The sequence below is a fragment of the Pseudophryne corroboree genome, chromosome 5 (genome assembly GCF_028390025.1).
Source record: "Pseudophryne corroboree isolate aPseCor3 chromosome 5, aPseCor3.hap2, whole genome shotgun sequence".
NCBI lineage: Eukaryota > Metazoa > Chordata > Amphibia > Anura > Myobatrachidae > Pseudophryne > Pseudophryne corroboree.
The window spans coordinates 192,099,447-192,121,456 of record NC_086448.1 but is presented as its reverse complement, the minus strand read 5'-3'; the positions used below and the strand labels follow the sequence as shown (position 1 = coordinate 192,121,456).

General features: G+C 50.1%; 1 protein-coding gene across 1 annotated transcript in view; it reads left to right on the top strand.

The window, feature by feature from the left end:
* The first annotated feature begins 2,784 nt into the window (after window positions 1–2,784).
* Window positions 2,785–22,010, top strand: part of CREB5 (cAMP responsive element binding protein 5) — a 775,500-nt gene continuing 756,274 nt past the window's right edge. The window contains exon 1 of the mRNA XM_063921974.1: window positions 2,785–2,840. The gene's annotated coding sequence lies outside the window, so the exon portion shown is untranslated. The remainder of the gene's footprint in view (window positions 2,841–22,010) is intronic.

Here is a 22,010-nt window from a genome sequence, read left to right as displayed (position 1 = left end):
TATGTTTTAATTCTGTGTTGTTTTGAGTGTATATATTTTGTATCTTACTTGTTCAGTGTTTGTGAGTCCTGCCCTGACGATGGGTGTATGCCCGAAACGTAGGTGTAAATAAAGGCATCTTTTAAACCGTTATACAAGACTGCTGAGTGACGCCGATACCAATTTCACATGTTCAGAGCGTGCAAGCTCACGGTTGGCACCGCAGCAAGCTACACCAGACCCCACTAGGAGTGCCGGACATCTGGGACATTATATATATATGTATATATATATATAGCAAAGTTACAGGCGGCACTCACGGACTCACTCAGAAAACGACTGGGAACCCCAAGTCTGCTTACGTAAGCAGACTTGGGGTTCCCAGTCGTTTTCTGAGTGAGTCCGTGAGTGCCGCCTGTAACTTTGCTATATTTCCCATTAACAAGAGGAGGGCACCCGGCATTGTGCTTTGTTGTTTGATTGGAGTGCCGGATACTGCATGCCATATATATATATATATATATATATATATATATATATGAAGGAGTTTCAGAACACAAAGTTCAAAACGGACACGGCACTGCAGGACTTGTGATTAACGTACTTTAATAAATATCCAGCACACGCTGAACCTGACGAAGGGACCCGCAGTGGCCCGAAATGCCGCATTGTTCTACAGGCGTGAGCTTGTATTGGCTGACTGCATAACTTGTATCCTAGGACATCACCATCCAGGATATGTATGTATGCAGCATTTAACATGGATATTTATTAAAGTACGTTAATCACAAGTCCTGCAGTGCCGTGTCCGTTTTGAACTTTGTGTTCTGAAACTCCTTCATATCTGAATTAAGAGACAAGGGCACGCAGGCAATTGAATCAGTACCGAGAGTGCCGGATTATACAGATACTATATATATATATATATATATATATATATATCTCCTATATAATAGCCCAGATCTGTGACTTTGTGACTCATTTGCTAACGCTGGGCGGAGTCACAACACTGGGCGGAATTAGTCAAATGAGTCACAGATCTGGGCAAATCTATAGGAGACTAGCAGCAGAAGCAGATAGTATGGGCATGGCACAGGCAGTGCATACCTCCCAGCTTTCTTCAGGCAGACAGGGGTGCATACCTCCCAGCTTTCTTCAGGCAGAAGGAGGGACACACACGCGTCGAAAAGGTGGGGGTTCAACGAAAATGGGGCGTGGCTTCATGGGAGGGTCCCCGTTTTCTTCAGTGAGGGGGCATGCCCAGCGCTCTGTGAGCTGCTGGCATGCCCCCAGGGGCGGATTATGAGTCCGGGGGGCCCATGGCACTTGAGACAGGGGAGCCCTATCTCATTGCTGTGCCTGCTGTTGGGTCGGGGGCGTGGCCTAATCGCGGGACGCTGCTGGCTGCTGCTGTTCCACTCCAACCTGTTGGGATCTGCTGCTGGTGGAGACTTGGCATGGCTGACTCTCTCAGGCTGGAGTCCTGCTTCCTCTGCCCGTCCACATCCCTCCCCCCCTCCTCAGTCACACACCGCAGACCTTGTGCAGCTGCCGGGCACTGTGGTAAGGGGAGACTGGGAGTGACTGGTTAGCCCCCAGGAGACGCTGCGGCTGGAGGGAGCATGCACACGCGCGGCGCGGACCTCGCGGCTGCTGGGCACTGTGGTAAGGGGAGACTAGTAGTGACTGGTTAGGTCCCAGGAGATGTTGCGGCTGGAGGGAGGAGGGGGTCGGAGCCTGCAAGCAGCTCGGACTTCTGCAGCGCTACCCGCTGGCTAAAGTGTGTGAAGGAGCTGGGCGCACCTCACTGCGGGTGGCAGCGCTGCAGGTAGCGGTGGGGTTGCCGGGGCTGGAGATAACAGAGGCAGTACGGACCCTGCACAGCGGCAGGTGCCCCACAAAACTGCAGCTAAGAAGCATGGAGTGTGCCAGAAAGTGACGCTCCTCCGCACCAGAGAGACCCTGCTGAGTATGCTGATGTGGGGGGTCAAGCACACAGTGAGCCGGTGCCCGTCTGTCTGTACGGCATACCCCCTCACACACCCCCATACCCCCCAACTGTCCCGATTTTCGCTGGACAGTCCCATTTTTTGGGGTCTGTCCCGCTGTCCCACCCGCGGGTCGCAGTGTCCCGCGGTGGGGGGGGCAGTTGGAAAGCTCCTGTGCTCGCTGTTCTGCTTAGCAGAGCAGCGGTGAATAGATGCTGTGCACATGCGCACAGCGTCTATTTAGTGGCGACAGAAGGAGAGGGGGCATCAGGGGGTACGGATTAAGGGGGGGAGGTTCCGGCAGCAGAGCCGGATTAAGGGGGGTAGGGGGCCAGGGGGTACGTACCGTGGGCCCCACAGTTTTAGGGGCCCCCCCCGGCTGGAGTAGCTCTGTCCCAGCTCAGAAGCTCCCAGCAACAGTGGCAGCATTGTGCTACAGTCAGCACATGCTGCTGCGTATTGGCAGGTCTGTGGTGTTGCAGGGAGGCAGCAGTCTCAGTGGCGTCATGAGGTGGGTGCGGATGGTGCGGCCCGCACCCGGGTGTTACCCTTCAATAGGGTGACACCAAAACGAGCCGCACACTCACACGCACCCCCATTCCCTGACATGAAAATACCTGGTCCACGGCTGCGTCCACACCCCCTCCTCTCAGGCCCCGCCTCCTAAAGCCCGACACTCTCACCTGTCAGTGAGATCAGCAGGCAGCAGCTACAGCCCCGTGCAGGCAGTGCACTGGCCACCCCTCCCCTCTCCTCCAGCGTCCACTCTCTCCTCACTCTGGGTCCTGACTGAGCCTGACACACGCAAGCTCCGCCCCCAGACTGTAACTACACGAGCATGTAGTTGCTGCTGATGTTGCTGCATGATGCCAGGTAACTTCTATAGTGGCTCTCCATGTCCATGATGAGCAGAATCGATTTCTGATGTGTGTATGTGTCTATATGGGGGTGAATGTGGGATGTATAAATTGTTGGATTACTGAGTGCTGTGGGGGATGGAGGGGGGGGCTAATTTGGGCTGTGTGAGCGTACTATGGGTGCAGTTCGAGTGTAGTATGGGTGCTGTGTGACATAGTATGGGTGCTGTGTGAGCGTAGTATGGGTGCTGCTGTGTGAGCATAGTATGGGACTATGGGTGCAGTTTGAGTGTAGTATGGGTGCTGCTGTATGACGTAGTATGGGTGCTGCTGTATGACGTAGTATGGGTGCTGCTGTATGACGTAGTATGGGTGCTGCTGTGTGAGTGTAGTATGGGTGCTGTGTGAGCGTAGCATGGGTGCAGTTTGAGTGTAGTATGGGTGCTGTGTGAGCGTAGTATGGGTGCTGCTGTGTGAGCGTAGTGTGGGTGCTGCTGTGTGAGCGTAGTGTGGATGATGTTTGAGCGTAGCATGGGTGCTGCTGTGTGAGCGTAGTATGGGTGCTGCTGTGTGAGTGTAGTATGGGTGCAGTTTGAGTGTAGTATGGGTGCTGTGTGAGCGTAGTATGGGTGCTGCTGTGTGAGCGTAGTATGGGTGCTGCTGTGTGAGCGTAGTGTGGGTGCTGCTGTGTGAGCGTAGTGTGGATGATGTTTGAGCGTAGTATGGGTGCTGCTGTGTGAGCGTAGTATGGGTGCTGCTGTGTGAGTGTAGTGTGGATGATGTTTGAGCGTAGCATGGGTGCTGCTGTGTGAGCGTAGTATGGGTGCTGCTGTGTGAGTGTAGTATGGGTGCAGTTTGAGTGTAGTATGGGTGCTGTGTGAGCGTAGTATGGGTGCTGCTGTGTGAGCGTAGTGTGGATGATGTTTGAGCGTAGTATGGGTGCTGCTGTGTGAGCGTAGTATGGGTACTGCTGTGTGAGTGTAGTATGAGTGCAGTTTGAGTGTAGTATAGGTGCTGCTGTGTGAGCATAGTGTGGATGCTGTTTGAGCGTAGTATGGGTGCTGCTGTGTGAGCGTAGTATGGATGCAGTTTGAGTGTAGTATGGGTGCTGTGTTACGTAGTATGGTTGCTGCTGTGTGAGCGTAGTGTGGATACTGTGTGAGCATAGTATGGGTGCTGCTGTGTGAGCGTAGTATGGGTGCTGCTGTGTGAGCGTAGTATGGGTGCAGTTTGAGTGTAGTATGGGTGCTGTGTGACGTAGTATGGGTGCTGCTGTGTGAGCGTAGTATGGGTGCTGCTGTGTGAGCGTAGTATGGGTGCTGCTGTGTGAGCGTAGTATTTATTTATTTATTTATTTATTAACAGTTTCTTATATAGCGCAGCATATTCCGTTGCGCTTTACAATTAGAACAACAGTAATAGAACAAAACTGGGTAAAAACAGACAGACAGAGGTAGGAAGGCCCTGCTCGCAAGCTTACAATCTATAGGGAAATAGGCATAGATACACAAGGATTGATGCTAACTATTGCATTATGGTCCACCAGATTGCTAGGTTCTTAATGGGTTGTATGATGATACCCCACAAAGTTATCCAAGTGTCAGGAGGGTGTGAGACTAAAGAAAGACAAGATATGTGATGTTATGAATACTCTACAGAGGATGTAATTAGATAGGGAAGCACTGAAGGTTATGTGGGTGGGTCTGGAATTTGATAGGCTTGTCTGAAGAGGTGAGTTTTCAGGGAACATTTAAAGGTTTGGAGAAAGTATGGGTGCTGCTGTGTGAGCGTAGTATGGGTGCTGCTGTGTGAGCGTAGTATGGGTGCTGCTGTGTGAGCGTAGTATGGGTGCTGCTGTGTGAGCGTAGTATGGGTGCTGTGTGTGAACGTAGTATGGGTGCTGCTGTGTGAGTGTAGTATGGGTGCTGTGTGAGCGTAGTATGGGTACTGCTGTGTGAGTGTAGTATGAGTGCAGTTTGAGTGTAGTATAGGTGCTGCTGTGTGAGCATAGTGTGGATGCTGTTTGAGCGTAGTATGGGTGCTGCTGTGTGAGCGTAGTATGGGTGCAGTTTGAGTGTAGTATGGGTGCTGTGTTACGTAGTATGGGTGCTGCTGTGTGAGCGTAGTGTGGATACTGTGTGAGCATAGTATGGGTGCTGCTGTGTGAGCATAGTATGGGTGCTGCTGTGTGAGCGTAGTATGGGTGCAGTTTGAGTGTAGTATGGGTGCTGTGTGACGTAGTATGGGTGCTGCTGTGTGAGCGTAGTATGGGTGCTGCTGTGTGAGCGTAGTATGGGTGCTGCTGTGTAAGCGTAGTATGGGTGCTGCTGTGTGAGCGTAGTATGGGTGCTGCTGTGTGAGCGTAGTATGGGTGCTGCTGTGTGAGCGTAGTATGGGTGCTGCTGTGTGAGCGTAGTGTGGGTGCTGTGTGTGAGCGTAGTATGGGTGCTGCTGTGTGAGTGTAGTATGGGTGCTGCTGTGTGAGCGAAGTATGGGTGCAGTTTGAGTGTAGTATGGGTGCTGTGTGACGTAGTATGGGTGCTGCTGTGTGAGCGTACTATGGGTGCAGTTTGAGTGTAGTATGGGTGCTGCTGTGTGAGTGTAGTATGGGTGCTGTGTGACGTAGTATGGGTGCTGCTGTGTGAGCGTAGTATGGGTGCAGTTTGAGTGTAGTATGGATGCTGCTGTGTGAGCGTAGTGTGGATGCTGTTTGAGCGAAGTATGGGTGCTGCTGTGTGAGCATAGTATGGGTGCTGCTGTGTGAGCATAGTATGGGTGCTGCTGTGTGAGTTTAGTATTGGTGCTGCTTTGTGAGTGTAGTGTGGATGCTGTTTGAGCGTAGTATGGATGCTGCTGTGCGAGCGTAGTATGGGTGCAGTTTGAGTGTAGTATGGGTGCTTTGTTACGTAGTATGGGTTCTGCTGTGTGAGCGTAGTGTGGATGCTGTGTGAGCATAGTATGGGTGCTGCTGTGTTAGCGTAGTATGGGTACTGCTGTGTGAGTGTAGTGTGGATGCTGTGTGAGCATAGTATTGGTGCTGCTGTGTGAGCATAGTATGGGTGCAGCTGTGTGAGCGTAGTATGGGTGCAGTTTGAGTGTAGTATGGGTGCTGCTGTGTGAGCGTAGTGTGGATGCTGTGTGAGCATAGTATGGGTGCTGCTGTGTGAGTGTAGTATGAGTGCTGCTGTGTGAGCAAAGTATGGGTGCTGCTGTGTGAGTGTAGTATGAGTGCTGCTGTGTGAGCAAAGTATGGGTGCTGCTGTGTGAGCGTAGTATGGGTGCTGCTGTGTGAGCGTAGTGTGGATGCTGTGTGAGTGTAGTATCAGTGCTGCTGTGTGAGCGTAGTGTGGATGCTGTTTGAGCGAAGTATGGGTGGTGCTGTGTGAGCGTAGTATGAGTGCAGTTTGAGTGTAGTATGGGTGCTGTGTTACGCAGTATGGGTGCTGCTGTGTGAGCGTAGTGTGGATGCTGTGTGAGCGAAGTATGGGTGCTGCTGTGTGAGGGGAGCGTTATGTCAGCTGATAGGGTGGGTGGATTAATGTGCCAATGGGTGTTGCAGTGATCGTGCACAGCAAAAAAAATTGTGGGTCCCAGGGACTCCTCACTTTAAAAAATTGGGGTTCTACTCAACTATTTCTGTGTCCTATCACATATTATGGGGTGTGAGGGCAGGCAGTACTGGGGGTTTTAAGGGGGTAAGGGTAGATAGAAGTTTGGGCAGTACTAGGGGAAGGGAGGCGGGTAGGGATAGGAAATACTTGGGTGGGGGGATAAGCAGGCAATAGGATCTCTGTGACATTGCACTGGGTGTATACATATTATGATACTGGGTGTATATTATACACACACACACACACATTATATATACATATATATATATATATATATATATGTAGCATATGGTTCGACACTCCTTTAAACAGAGAAACTGTGTCCGGTGCCCTCACAAACTATATTCATAGCATATTCAAAACAGTGCGGCACTTCTGGCTATAGACAGACGACACTTGACACAGGCAGTGGGAGAGCGATTCTCCTACTGCCCAGAGCAGTAAGGGGGAGCCGGCGTTGGGGAATAATCAGGGGTAGTGGGAAGCAGTGCTCCCGCTACCCGTAGTTTTTGCAATAATGTTTAGGCCGCTAGCGGGTGCGTGTGTATGCAGCATCCATGACTGCTGGCATAGCTATGGATTTTGGGCCTAATTCAGCATCAGTAGTAGTTTTGCTAAAAGTAGCAAAACTACAACTGCTTTCTCTAGCATGAGGGGGGCCGCCCAGCACAGGGCAAGGCCGCCCCACATACCAGGTCCGCTCCCCCGCTGATAAACAAGTGCATTGCTATACAGAGATGCACTCGCATTTTAAGGGTAGCCCCCTGCCTCCGCAGTCTAGCTGTGAAGGCAGTCGCCAGGCCGCCATCTTTTGGGTCACAGCGGCTGCATGACGGAATGGTCCGAAAACATCGACGCCCCATCACCACGCCCCCCCCCCCCCCCCTCACCAGAATTCCGTGTGGTGTGATAGGGGAGGAGGTCCATGGGGGGTGACACCATGAGTTACCACACTGGGTGACACCAATGCTAGTGATGCCTCTGAGCAGTCTCCCTGCATTCTTCTGCCTGTGCGGGTGTGTAGGGGAAAGTGACCACCTCCTCTGGATTTAGCCCTAGCTGAGGGGCCAAAATTCCATTTAACCCCCCCCCCCCCCACACAAAAAAACACGGAATTTGCATAAGTGGGCGTGGCCACGCATCCCACGATTAGGCCACGCCCCCAACCCCACAGCAGGCACAGCAATGAGATAGGGCTCCCCTGTCTCAAGTGCCATGGGCCCTCCGGACTCATAATCCGCCCCTGTGGCATGCCAGCAGCTCACAGAGCGCTGGGCATGCCCCCTCACTGAGGAAAACGGGGGCCCTCCCATGAAGCCACGCCCCATTTTCGTTGACCATGCCCCCTTTTTGACGCGTGTGTGTCCCTCCTTCTGCCTAAAGAAAGCTGGGAGGTATGCACCCCTGTCTGCCTGAAGAAAGCAGGGAGGTATGCACCCCTGCCTGTGCCATGCCCATACTATCTGCTTCTGCTCCTAGTCTCCTATAGATTTGCCCAGATCTATGACTCATTTGACTAACTCCGCCCAGTGTTGTGACTCCGCCCAGCGTTAGCAAATGAGTCAGAAAGTCACAGATCTGGGCTATTACATAGGAGATATATATATATATATACATATATATATATATATATGCCGCATCCTTGGATCTTATAAATATGTGTGTGTGTGTGTATTTGTTAGGGATGTGCACCTGAAATTTTTCGGGTTTTGTGTTTTGGTTTTGGGTTCGGTTCCGTGGCCGTGTTTTGGGTTCGAACGCGTTTTGGCAAAACCTCACCGAATTTTTTTTGTCGGATTCGGGTGTGTTTTGGATTCGGGTGTTTTTTTACAAAAAACCCTAAAAAACAGCTTAAATCATAGAATTTGGGGGTCATTTTGATCCCATAGTATTATTAACCTCAATAACCATAATTTCCACTCATTTTCAGTCTATTCTGAACACCTCACACCTCACAATATTATTTTTAGTCCTAAAATTTGCACCGAGGTCGCTGGATGGCTAAGCTAAGCGACACAAGTGGCCGACACAAACACCTGGCCCATCTAGGAGTGGCACTGCAGTGTCAGGCAGGATGGCCCTTCCAAAAAATACTCCCCAAACAGCACATGACGCAAAGAAGAAAAAAAAGAGGCGCAATGAGGTAGCTGTGTGAGTAAGATAAGCGACCCAAGTGGCCGACACAAACACCTGGCCCATCTAGGAGTGGCACTGCAGTGTCAGGCAGGATGGCCCTTCTAAAAAATACTCCCCAAACAGCACATGACGCAAAGAAAAATGAAAGAAAAAAGAGGTGCAAGATGGAATTGTCCTTGGGCCCTCCCACCCACCCTTATGTTGTATAAACAGGACATGCACACTTTAACCAACCCATCATTTCAGCGACAGGGTCTGCCACACGACTGTGACTGAAATGACTGGTTGGTTTGGGCCCCCACCAAAAAAGAAGCAATCAATCTCTCCTTGCACAAACTGGCTCTACAGAGGCAAGATGTCCACCTCATCATCATCGTCCGATTCATCACCCCTTTCACTGTGTACATCCCCCTCCTCACAGATTATTAATTCGTCCCCACTGGAATCCACCATCTCAGATCCCCGTGTACTTTCTGGAGGCAATTGCTGCTGGTGAATGTCTCCATGGAGTAATTGATTATAATTAATTTTAATGAACATCATCTTCTCCACATTTTCTGGAAGTAGCCTCGTACGCCGATTGCTGACAAGGTGAGCGGCGGCACTAAACACTCTTTCGGAGTACACACTGGAGTGAGGGCAACTTAGGTAGAATAAAGCCAGTTTGTGCAAGGGCCTCCAAATTGCCTCTTTTCCCTGCCAGTATACGTACGGACTGTCTGACGTGCCTACTTGGATGCGGTCACTCATATAATCCTCCACCATTCTTTCAATGGTGAGAGAATCATATGCAGTGACAGTAGACAACATGTCAGTAATCGTTGGCAGGTCCTTCAGTCCGGACCAGATGTCAGCATCAGCAGTCGCTCCAGACTGCCCTGCATCACCGCCAGCGGGTGGGCTTGGAATTCGTAGCCTTTTCCTCGCACCCCCAGTTGCGGGAGAATGTGAAGGAGGAGATGTTGACAGGTCGCGTTCCGCTTGACTTGACAATTTTCTCACCAGCAGTTCTTTGAACCCCTGCAGACTTGTGTCTGCCGGAAAGAGAGATCCAACGTAGGTTTTAAATCTAGGATCGAGCACGGTGGCCAAAATGTAGTGCTCTGATTTCAACAGATTGACCACACGTGAATCCTGGTTAAGCGAATGAAGGGCTCCATCCACAAGTCCCACATGCCTAGCGGAATCGCTCTGTTTTAGCTCCTCCTTCAATGCCTACAGCTTCTTCTGCAAAAGCCTGATGAGGGGAATGACCTGACTCAGGCTGGCAGTGTCTGAACTGACTTCACGTGTGGCAAGTTCAAAGGGCAGCAGAACCTTGCACAACGTTGAAATCATTCTCCACTGCGCTTGAGACAGGTGCATTCCACCTCCTTTGCCTATATCGTGGGCAGATGTATAGGCTTGAATGGCCTTTTGCTGCTCCTCCATCCTCTGAAGCATATAGAGGGTTGAATTCCACCTCGTTACCACCTCTTGCTTCAGATGATGGCAGGGCAGGTTCAGGTTTTTTGGTGGTGCTCCAGTCTTCTGTACACGGTGCCTGCACGCCGAAAGTGGCCCGCAAATTCTTCTGGCCACCGACAGCATCTCTTGCACGCCCCTGTCGTTTTTTAAATAATTCTGCACCACCAAATTCAAGGTATGTGCAAAACATGGGACGTGCTGGAATTTGCCCAGATGTAATGCGCGCACAATATTGCTGGCGTTGTCCGATGCCACAAATCCCCAGGAGAGTCCAATTGGGGTAAGCCATTCTGCGATGATCTTCCTCAGTTGCCGTAAGAGGTTTTCAGCTGTGTGCGTATTCTGGAAAGCGGTGATACAAAGCGTAGCCTGCCTAGGAACGAGTTGGCGTTTGCGAGATGCTGCTACTGGTGCCGCCGCTGCTGTTCTTGCAGCGGGAGGCAATACATCTACCCAGTGGGCTGTCACAGTCATGTAGTCCTAAGTCTGCCCTGCTCCACTTGTCCACATGTCCGTGGTTAAGTGGACATTGGGTACAACTGCATTTTTTAGGACACTGTGGAGTCTTTTTCTGACGTCCGTGTACATTCTCGGTATCGCCTGCCTAGAGAAGTGGAACCTAGATGGTATTTGGTAACGGGGGCACACTACCTCAAGAAATTGTCTAGTTCCCTGTGAACTAACGGCGGATACCGGACGCACGTCTAACACCAACATAGTTGTCAAGGCCTCAGTTATCCGCTTTGCAACAGGATGACTGCTGTGATATTTCATCTTCCTCGCAAAGGACTGTTGGACAGTCAATTGCTTACTGGAAGTAGTACAAGTGGTCTTCCGACTTCCCCTCTGGGATGACGATCGACTCCCAGCAGCAACAACAGCAACGCCAGCAGCAGTAGGTGTTACACTCAAGGATGCATCGGAGGAATCCCAGGCAGGAGAGGACTCGTCAGACTTGCCAGTGACATGGCCTGCAGGACTATTGGCTTTCCTGGGTAAGGAGGAAATTGACACTGAGGGAGTTGGTGGTGTGGTTTGCGCGAGCTTGGTTACAAGAGAAAGGGATTTACTGGTCAGTGGACTGCTTCCGCTGTCGCCCAAAGTTTTTGAACTTGTCACTGACTTATTATGAATGCGCTGCAGGTGACGTATAAGGGAGGATGTTCCGAGGTGGTTAACGTCCTTACCCCTACTTATTACAGCTTGACAAAGGCAACACACGGCTTGACACCTGTTGTCCGCATTTCTGTTGAAATACTTCCACACTGAAGAGCTGATTTTTTTGGTATTTTCACCAGGCATGTCAATGGCCATATTCCTCCCACGGACAACAGGTGTCTCCCCGGGTGCCTGACTTAAACAAACCACCTCACCATCAGAATCCTCCTTGTCAATTTCCTCCCCAGCGCCAGCAACACCCATATCCTCATCCTGGTGTACTTCAACACTGACATCTTCAATTTGACTATCAGGAACTGGACTGCGGGTGCTCCTTTCAACACTTGCAGGGGGCGTGCAAATGGTGTAAGGCGCAAGCTCTTCCCGTCCAGTGTTGGGAAGGTCAGGCATCGCAACCGACACAATTGGACTCTCCTTTGGGATTTGTGATTTCGAAGAACGCACAGTTCTTTGCTGTGCTTTTGCCGCAAGTCTTTTCTTTTTTCTAGCGAGAGGATGAGTGCTTCCATCCTCATGTGAAGCTGAACCACTAGTCATGAACATAGGCCAGGGCCTCAGCCGTTCCTTGCCACTCCGTGTCGTAAATGGCATATTGGCAAGTTTACGCTTCTCCTCAGACGCTTTTAATTTTGATTTTTGGGTCATTTTTTTTACTGATCTTTTGTGTTTTGGATTTTACATGCTCTGTACTATGACATTGGGCATCGGCCTTGGCAGACGACGTTGATGGCATTTCATCGTCTCGGCCATGACTAGTGGCAGCAGCTTCAGCACGAGGTGGAAGTGGATCTTGATCTTTCCCTATTTTTGTAACCTCCACATTTTTGTTCTCCATATTTTGCGCACAACTAAAAGCCACCACAGGTATACAATGTAGATGGATGGATAGTATAGTATTACTTATACTTATGGACGACGAGTGCACTGACGACACAGAGGTAGGTACAGCCGTGGCCTACCATACTGCTGCTTAGTGCTTATATATAAATATAATATACTGTATAACGGACCTGGTGGACAGTGTCAGCAGACTGCTAAACAAACTAGTATGAAGAAAGAAAAAAAAACCACCACAGGTATACAATGTAGATGGATGGATAGTATAGTATTACTTATACTTATGGACGATGAGTGCACTGACGACACAGAGGTAGGTACAGCCGTGGCCTACTGTACTGCTGCTTAGTGCTTAATTATATATATAATATACTGTATAACTAGTGTTCACTCTAGGAGTGAAAAGGGGCAGGGCGCCGGACTCAGGGGGGCAAATGTGCGCGCGCGGCGAAGCCGCGCGTGCGTCCGAAATGGGGGCGCGGCCACGCAAATTAGGGGGCGTGGCCACGCCTCCGTCATTTTAGGGGGCGGTGCGGCCCACAGACACTACTATAGAGAGCGTCTGTGGCCGCCGACGTCACTGTTGGGGGCGTGCCCAGCACCTCCGTCGGTGCTGGGCTTCCCCCAGCCCTCTCCCAATGCGTGAATGGATGCCGCGCGCATGCGCACGGCATCTATACACGCCGGGAGGGCAGGGAGCGGGCGGCTGTTCTAGCAGGGCGCCGCAAAAGGGGCAGGGCGGGTTTTGCCTGTTAAAAAATGGGCATGGCGCGGCGCCCTGCTAAAACAGCCTAGAGTGAACACTAGTATAACGGTCGGACCTGGTGGACAGTGCCGTAACTAGACATTTCAGCGCTGTGTGCAAGAAACAGCATTGGCGCCCCCCCCCCCAAAAAAAAAAAAACAACAACCCAGGGTTGGCTTAGCCTTACAGAGCAGCGAATGCAGCAGAAGGGCATCAGAAAAAGAAAAAAAAACTATGTTTCTCACCACTCTGCGTTGCAGCTCTTCTGCCACCTCCGAACTCCTGAGCAGGCCCAGGATGTAAAACACTGCACGGTGCTGCTCCTGCCATGCCGAAGGTCCTTGCCGATCCTGTCTGGCAGCTGGCTTGACTCCTCCTGTTCTGACTCCCACTGCAGTGCTCCTGTCACCCTCTCTACAGGGGTCCTCTGTAAGGGGTTCTTCAGGTCGAATCCTCACTGTAGGGGTTCTTCCGCGGGTCCTGATGGGTCTTGAAGCCGGTGGAGGTTGTCTTCTGCGGTACCTGCACGCCCTTGGCCGGTTGCTTCCCCCAGAGGCGGCCCTAAGCAGTTTGATGCCCTAGGCAAGATTTTGACTGGTGTTCCCCAGCATTGACGCTAGTTCTGCATCTCACCCAGCGCCTTTCACCAAGCAGTACAGATCAAAACAGCAGCCAGCAACACCCATTAACTCTCTGAAAGGGGGAGAGAGGGATAGAAGGAGAGCAGGGTGAGAAAGAGAGAGGGGGTAGAAAGAGAGAGATAGACAGACAGCAGAGTAGCTAAAGCAAGGTGAGAGAGAGGAGAGAGAGAGAGAGAGAGAGAGAGAAAGAGAGAGAGAGAGAGAGAGAAAGAGGGGGAGAGAGAAAGAGGGGGAGTGAGAGAGAAGAAGCAGGATGTAAGAGAGAGAGAGGAGAGGGATGGGGGAAAGAGAGAGAGAATGAAAGAGAAGTGAGACAGAGTGGAAGGATGGAGAGAGAGAGAGAAAGAGAGAGAGAGGTGAGACAGGTGTGAGAGAAAGAGTTGAAAGAGGGAGAGGGGTCGGGGAAGAGTGAGCGCGAAAGAGAGATAAAGCATGAGAGAGAGAGAGAAAGAGTAAACAAGAAAGAGAGAGAGAAAGGGAAAAAGAAAGAGGTAAAAGAGGGGGTGAGAGTGAGAGAGCTGGGGGAGAGCGGGCAGGAGAGATAGAGAAAGAAAGAGAGAGGGAAAGAGGTGAGACAAAAGCAGGGGTGTGAGAGAGAGGGATCAGGAGGAAGAGAGAGAACAGGAAGGAAAGAAAGAAAGAAAGAAAGAAAGAAAGAAAGAAAGAAAGAAAGAAAGAAAGAAAGAAAGAAAGAAAGAAAGAAAGAAAGAGAAAAAGAAAGAAAGAAAGAGAAAGAAATGGGGTTGAGAGGGCTGACAGAGAGGGGGCGGGCAGGGGGGTGAGAGAGAGGGAGAGAGAAAAAAGAGAAAAAGATAGAGGTGAGACAGAGTGGGGTGAGAGTGAAAGTGAAAGGAAAGAGATAAGGGGAGGGAGAGAGAGAGTGTGAGAGAAGTGAGACAGACAGCAAGGAAGAGAAAGCACTATGAGAGGAGAGAGGCACAAGGGGGAGAAAGATAGAGAGAGGAGTAGAGAGAAAAAAAAAGAAACAGAGGGGGGAGTGAGACAAAGGGTTGATAGAGTGGGGGACAGAGTGAGGGAGATGAGAGAGAGAGGGAAAGAGAATGAAACAGAGAGTGCAAAAGAAAAAGGGAGAGATACGGGGGAGAAAGGGTTCGAAAGAGAAAGAAAGAGAGAGAGGTGAGTCACAGAGTGAGGGTGAGAGAGTTGAGAGAGAGAGAATGAGAGAGAGGTGAGACGGAGGATGAGAGATAAGGTTAAGTGAGAGAGAGAGTTGAAAGAGGGAGAGGGGGCAAGGGGGTGAAGAGATAGATAGAGAAAGAAAGAGAAAGAGGGGAGACAGATGGGGGGGTGAGAGAGAGAAGGGGCTGGGGGGAGAGAAATGGGGAGAGAGGTGAAAAAGAGGAGTGTGAGAGAGAGAGAGGCGGGGTAGAGTGAGTGGGGGTACATGTGGGACTGTGTACCTCGCTCTGTCTTCCTACCCCTGATACTAGTGTCACTTTGTGCACCCCACCCTAAGTACAAGCAGCACTGTGTACCTCAGGCAGCGGTGGGTCCCTCTTCTCATCAGTGCCGGTAGCAGCTGGTCCTCCTTTCAGCGCCGACAGCAGCAGGTCCCCTCTTCTGGTTTTCTTGGGATCATGATGTTGGGCAACAGCGGTAGAGAGAGGAAGAAAAGGTGAGAGGGGGGCTGGATTGGCTGGACCGCCTCCTCCTGCTAGTGCTGCGCTGACAGTACTGCTGCATGCCCCTTCATTGCACCACACTGCCGCAGATCCCTGTTTAAAAAAAAAAAAAAGTGGCAGAAACGACATGGGGTGGAGACGTGCCTGTGTGCCAAACCCCCCCCTTCCTGGTCCGACACTGCCTCCAGTCACCACACACACAGCCTGATCCCCCCATTCAAAACATACACACACACACAACCTGTCGTCTCCAATCACTATACATACACCAGGGGCGGATCTAGACATTTCTTATAGGTGGAGCAGTTTCAAAATTAATCCTGACTCCTCCTCTTCCTATGTATTTCTCCTCCCCCTTCCAGTCCTCCGCTTGGTATATAATATATTGGGGAACTGTCATTATTCTGTTCTATTCTTCGGTGAGGAACACCTGTCATAACAGCGGTGCCTTACCTGTGTGTAGCAATAACTCAGCAGCAGTGTCCTGGGGAGGCGTCTTGGTACTGGGCTCAGCTGCAAGGCGGAGGGCAACCCTGAGCTAGGATCGCAAGCTGTACTGGTATCAGGCTGAGCAGACTGGTCTCCCCGGCTAGTCTCTGTAGTGGGTGATCAGACACACTGACACTGTCTGTGACTAGCAGTAACTGCATATAATAAGCCAGCAGCAGTGTCAGTGTGACACTTCAGAGAGAGTTTGGGATGGGAAGGAGAGGTTCATATGTTCCACCATGCCCACTGTCCCCTTGTCTGGTCCCGCATGCAGGCTGCTGTCACACACAGGCCATACGTGTTAGTTTCCCAACACTTTGCTAGTGACAAGACCGGCGTGGGCTCCCATGAGGCGTTGTGGGTGGCCAGAGATGATGTGCCCGCTGTGGGTGTGATGATCGCTACGGGCTCCCCCCTCCCCCACGGTGTGTGCGGTGCCAGCTCGCGGCTGGGCTGTAAGCTGCTATACAATCCGCTCAGCTGCAGCCGCCACTGCTACATGGAGACGGAATTGGCAGTGACTGCTTCTGTCGCACACCGGCGGGAGACGGGTGCACCAGGTGACACCGGCCTATCATCACCATCAGCGGCTGGCAGAGAGAAGGACGTATGGGGAACATACACCAGCACACGGCAGCAGCAGCAAGCACCAGGACCCTGGAACATTACACCCTGATTCAAGGACAGGACACAGGGACAAGGTAATATACAGGGACGCCGGACAATGAGTGACACACTGCCTCAACACCTTGCACTCAGATTCTCAACGGCGGCTGCGGGCGGAGACGATCTCACATTGGCGGTCTGTATTTGACACTTGTCAGACTCAGACTGTCAGTCAGTGCTGCTGCAGATAATCACTGTCACGGTTGCGACGCGTTGCGGTTGCGGCGGGCGGAAGTAAGGTACGGGAGTGGACCCTCACTTCTCAAATCTGCGAGGCAGGTGTAGGGGGGGGGCATCGCCCTTTCCTCACCCCTTTAAATCCGCCACTGACATACACACAGCCTGTTACCCCCGATTACCACACACACACAGCATGTTCCCCCCAGTCACCACACACACACACACACACACACACACACACACACACACACACACACACACACACACACACCATGTCTCTACAGTCACCACACACACAGCATTGTCCCTACAGTCACCACACACACACACACACACACACACAGCCTGTTACCCCCCCCCCCCCCCCAGTCACAACACACACACACAGCATGTCCCTACAGTCACCACACACACCATGTTTCCTACAGTCCCCCACCCCCCAAACACACATACACATGCATTCATGTTACCTCCAGTTCCTGCAGAGGTAGCAGGCAGGGCTGAGCCACACAGACACCCACCGAGGCCCAGGCAAAGTCGGAGGCGGGGCCTAACCACGGACCTCCGTGACCACGCCCCTTTCATAAAAAAAATGAAAGCTGTCTTGGGAGAGCAGGAGGAGGCACTAGAGTCGGGATCTGCTTCACTGCAAAAGCGGCCTCTGCCCCCAAGCTCCGCTGCTGCAGTGGTGGACACTGTCAGCAGACTGCTATTAACAAACTAGCATGAAGAAAGAAAAAAAAAAACACCACAGTGTTTTTCAGGCAGACAAACGTATACTGGACTGGTGGTCACTGTCAGCAAAACTGTGCACTGTACTCCTGCTATAACTGCTCCCCAGTCCCCACAATTAGGCAGTGTGAGCAGTGCACTCAGCACAGATATATCATGCAGCAGTGCAGTACACTGAGTGAGCACAGATATGGTGGAGCGTTTTTTTTCAGGCAGAGAAACAACGGATTAAACTCAAAACCCTGCACTGTACTCCCTAACAGCTGCTCCCCGTCCCCAATCCTCCCCACAATTAAAACTAAGTCACTCAGTTTTTTTTTTCTAATACAACGGAGAGGACGCCAGCCACGTCCTCTCCCTATCAATCTCAATGCACGTGTGAAAAATGGCGGTGACGCGCGGCTCCTTATATAGAATCCAAGTCTCGCGAGAATCCGACAGCGGGATGATGACGTTCGGGCGCGCTCGGGTTAACCGAGCAAGGCGGGAGGATCCGAATCGCTTGGACCCGTGTAAAAAAAAGGTGAATTTCGGGCGGGTTCGGATTCCGAGGAACCGAACCCGCTCATCACTAGTATTTGTGCATATATGTATTTCAGCATTTTTCTTTATATGACCATGTGATGTTTAATTCTTAATATTAATATTTTACATGATTATTCTGTCTTTGTCATTAGAGGGATTTGTATTTTGTATTTTGTGTCTGTCCCAGTATTTATTTTTCATTGTTTATATTTCTCCATATTGTTAAATTGGAAATAAAAATAGATGTAAAAAAAAAACAATATGTATCCAGAATACACCCATATCTTACACAAGACACTGCAAAAACTCTAATTCATGCACTCATTGGGGGGTATCCACTTAACAGAGAAGAAACATCGGGCGTGAAAAACTGACATTTGTTGCAATTTTTCCCAATGTCTCAAAGTATTGTTTTTTTACAGGCTATACAATTTTGGTAGCCTGTAAAAAAATACATTCTCTCCCAAAAACTCACAGGTTCTGTGAAACCTGTTTGTTTTCAGTAGATACAGCCAAAAATGGGGCTGTTTCCAGGGATTTGATTTTGCCTGCCTGAGGCAGGTGAAACAAAATCTCTGATTGGCCGGCTTATCAGGGCTAATATGATAGTCCCCAGAGAGACAATTAGCTGAGGTAATTAACCTCGGCTAATTGGGTACCCCCATTGTAACACGCATTGATTATTGCAATAGTTTCCTTTAGTGATGAGCGGGTTCGGTTTCGGAGAAACCGAACCCCCCGAACTTCACCTTTTTCACACGGGTCTGAGGCAGGTTAGAACCTGCCCGCCTTGCTCGGCTAACCCGAGCGCGCCCGAACGTCATCATCCCGCTGTCGGATTCTCGCGAGATTCGGATTCTATATAAGCAGCCGCGCGTCGCCGCCATTTTCACTCGTGCATTGTAGATGATAGGGAGAGGACGTGGCTGGCGTCCTCTCCGTTTATTGTAGAAGTTGATTGGTTTACTTTATTTCTTATTTGTGGGGAGGATTGGGGAGCAGCTGTTAGGAGGAGTACAGTGCAGAGTTTTGCTAATAGTGACCACCAGTTTTTATCCGTTCTCTGCCTGAAAAAAACGCTCCATACCATATCTGTGCTCAGTGTGCTGCATAATATATCTGTGCTGAGTGCTCACACTGCTTAATTGTGGGGACTGGGGAGCAGCTGTATTATATAGCAGGAGTACAGTGCAGAGTTTTGCTGACAGTGACCACCAGTATACGTTGTCTGCCTGAAAAACACTCCATATCTGTGCTCACAGTGTGCTGCTTTATTGTGGGGACTGGGGACCACCAGTATAATTAATATTATATAGGAGTAGTACAATGCAGAGTGCACTGCTGTACCTACCTCTGTGTCGTCACTCGTCATCCATTAAGTATACTATCCATCTGCATTGTATACCTGTGGTGCATTTTAGACTAGTTTAGCAGTTTGCTGACAGTGCCCACCAGTATACTATATATAGCAGTACGGTAGGACACTGCTGTACCTACCTCTGTGTCGTCACTCGTCATCCATTAAGTATACTATCCATCTACATTCTATACCTGTGGTGCATTTTAGACAGTTTTGCAGTTTGCTGACAGTGTCCACCAGTATACTATATATAGCAGTACGGTAGGCCACTGCTGTGTACCTACCTCTGTGTCGTCACTCGTCATCCATTAAGTATACTATCCATCTACATTCTATACCTGTGGTGCATTTTAGACAGTTTTGCAGTTTGCTGACAGTGTCCACCAGTATACTATATATAGCAGTACGGTAGGCCACTGCTGTGTACCTACCTCTGTGTCGTCACTCATCATCCATTAAGTATACTATCCATCTACATTCTATACCTGTGGTGCATTTTAGACAGTTTTGCAGTTTGCTGACAGTGTCCACCAGTATACTATATATAGCAGTAAGGTAGGCCACTGCTGTGTACCTACCTCTGTGTCGTCACTCGTCATCCATTAAGTATACTATCCATCTACATTCTATACCTGTGGTGCATTTTAGACAGTTTTGCAGTTTGCTGACTGTCCACCAGTGTACTATATATAGCAGTACGGTAGGCCACTGCTGTGTACCTACCTCTGTGTCGTCACTCGTCATCCATTAAGTATACTATCCATCTGCATTCTATACCTGTGGTGCATTTTAGACAGTTTTGCAGTTTGCTGACAGTGTCCACCAGTATACTTTATATAGCAGTACGGTAGGCCACTGCTGTGTACCTACCTCTGTGTCGTCACTCGTCATCCATTAAGTATACTATCCATCTGCATTCTATACCTGTGGTGCATTTTAGACAGTTTTGCAGTTTGCTGACAGTGTCCACCAGTATACTAGATATAGCAGTACGGTAGGCCACTGCTGTGTACCTACCTCTGTGTCGTCACTCGTCATCCATTAAGTATACTATCCATCTACATTCTATACCTGTGGTGCATTTTAGACAGTTTTGCAGTTTGCTGACAGTGTCCACCAGTATACTATATATAGCAGTACGGTAGGCCACTGCTGTGTACCTACCTCTGTGTCGTCACTCGTCATCCATTAAGTATACTATCCATCTACATTCTATATATATATTCTATATAATTCCACACATTAAAAAATGGAGAACAAAAATGTGGAGGTTAAAGGGAAAGATCAAGATCCACTTCCACCTCGTGCTGAAGCTGCTGCCACTAGTCATGGCTGAGACAATGAAATGCCATCAACGTCGTCTGCCAAGGCCGATGCCCAATGTCATAGTAGAGAGCATGTAAAATCCAAAACACAAAAGTTCAGTAAAATGACCCAAAAATCAAAATTAAAAGCGTCTGAGGAGAAGCGTAAACTTGCCAATATGCCATTTACGACACGGAGTGGTAAGGAACGGCTGAGGCCCTGGCCTATGTTCATGGCTAGTGGTTCAGCTTCAAATGAGGATGGAAACACTCATCCTCTCGCTAGAAAAAAGAAAAGACTTAAGCTGGCAAAAGCACAGCAAAGAACTGTGCGTTCTTCAAAATCACAAATGCCCAAGGAGAGTCCAATGGTGTCGGTTGCGATGCCTGACCTTCCCAACACTGGACGGGAAGAGCTTGCGCCTTACACCATTTGCACGCCCCCTGCAAGTGCTGGAAGGAGCAACCGCAGTCCAGTTCCTGATAGTCAAATTGAAGATGTCACTGTTGAAGTACACCAGGATGAGGATATGGGTGTTGCTGGTGCTGGGGAGGAAATTGACAAGGAGGATTCTGATGGTGAGGTGGTTTGTTTAAATCAGGCACCCGAGGAGACACCTGTTGTCCGTGGGAGGAATATGGCCCTTGACATGTCTGGTCAAAATACAAAAAAAATCAGCTCTTCGGTGTGGAATTATTTCAACACAAATGCGGACAACAGGTGTCAAGCCGTGTGTTGCCTTTCTCAAGCTGTAATAAGTAGGGGTAAGTACGTTAACCACCTCGGAACATCCTCCCTTATACGTCACCTGCAGCGCATTCATCATAAGTCAGTGACAAGTTCAAAAACTTTGGGTGACAGCGGAAGAAGTCCACTGACCACTAAATCCCTTCCTCTTGTAACCAAGCTCCTGCAAACCACACCACCAACTCCCTCAGTGTCAATTTCCTCCTTACCCAGGAAAGCCAATAGTCCTGCAGGCCATGTCACTGTCAAGTCTGACGAGTCCTCTCCTGCCTGGGATTCCTCCGATGCATCCTTGAGTGTAACGCCTACTGCTGCTGGCGCTGCTGTTGTTGCTGCTGGGAGTCGATCGTCATCCCAGAGGGGAAGTCGGAAGACCACTTGTACTACTTCCAGTAAGCAATTGACTGTCCAACAGTCCTTTGCGAGGAAGATGAAATATCACAGCAGTTATCCTGCTGCAAAGCGGATAACTGAGGCCTTGGCAGCATGGGCGGTGAGAAACGTGGTTCCAGTATCCATCGTTAATTCAGAGCCAACTAGAGACTTGATTGAGGTACTGTGTCCCCGGTACCAAATACCATCTAGGTTCCATTTCTCTAGGCAGGCGATACCGAAAATGTACACAGACCTCAGAAAAAGACTCACCAGTGTCCTAAAAAATGCAGTTGTACCCAATGTCCACTTAACCACGGACATGTGGACAAGTGGAGCAGGGCAGACTCAGGACTATATGACTGTGACAGCCCACTGGGTAGATGTATTGCCTCCCGCAGCAAGAACAGCAGCGGCGGCACCAGTAGCAGCATCTCGCAAACGCCAACTCGTTCCTAGGCAGGCTACGCTTTGTATCACCACTTTCCAGAATAGGCACACAGCTGAAAACCTCTTACGGCAACTGAGGAAGATCATCGCAGAATGGCTTA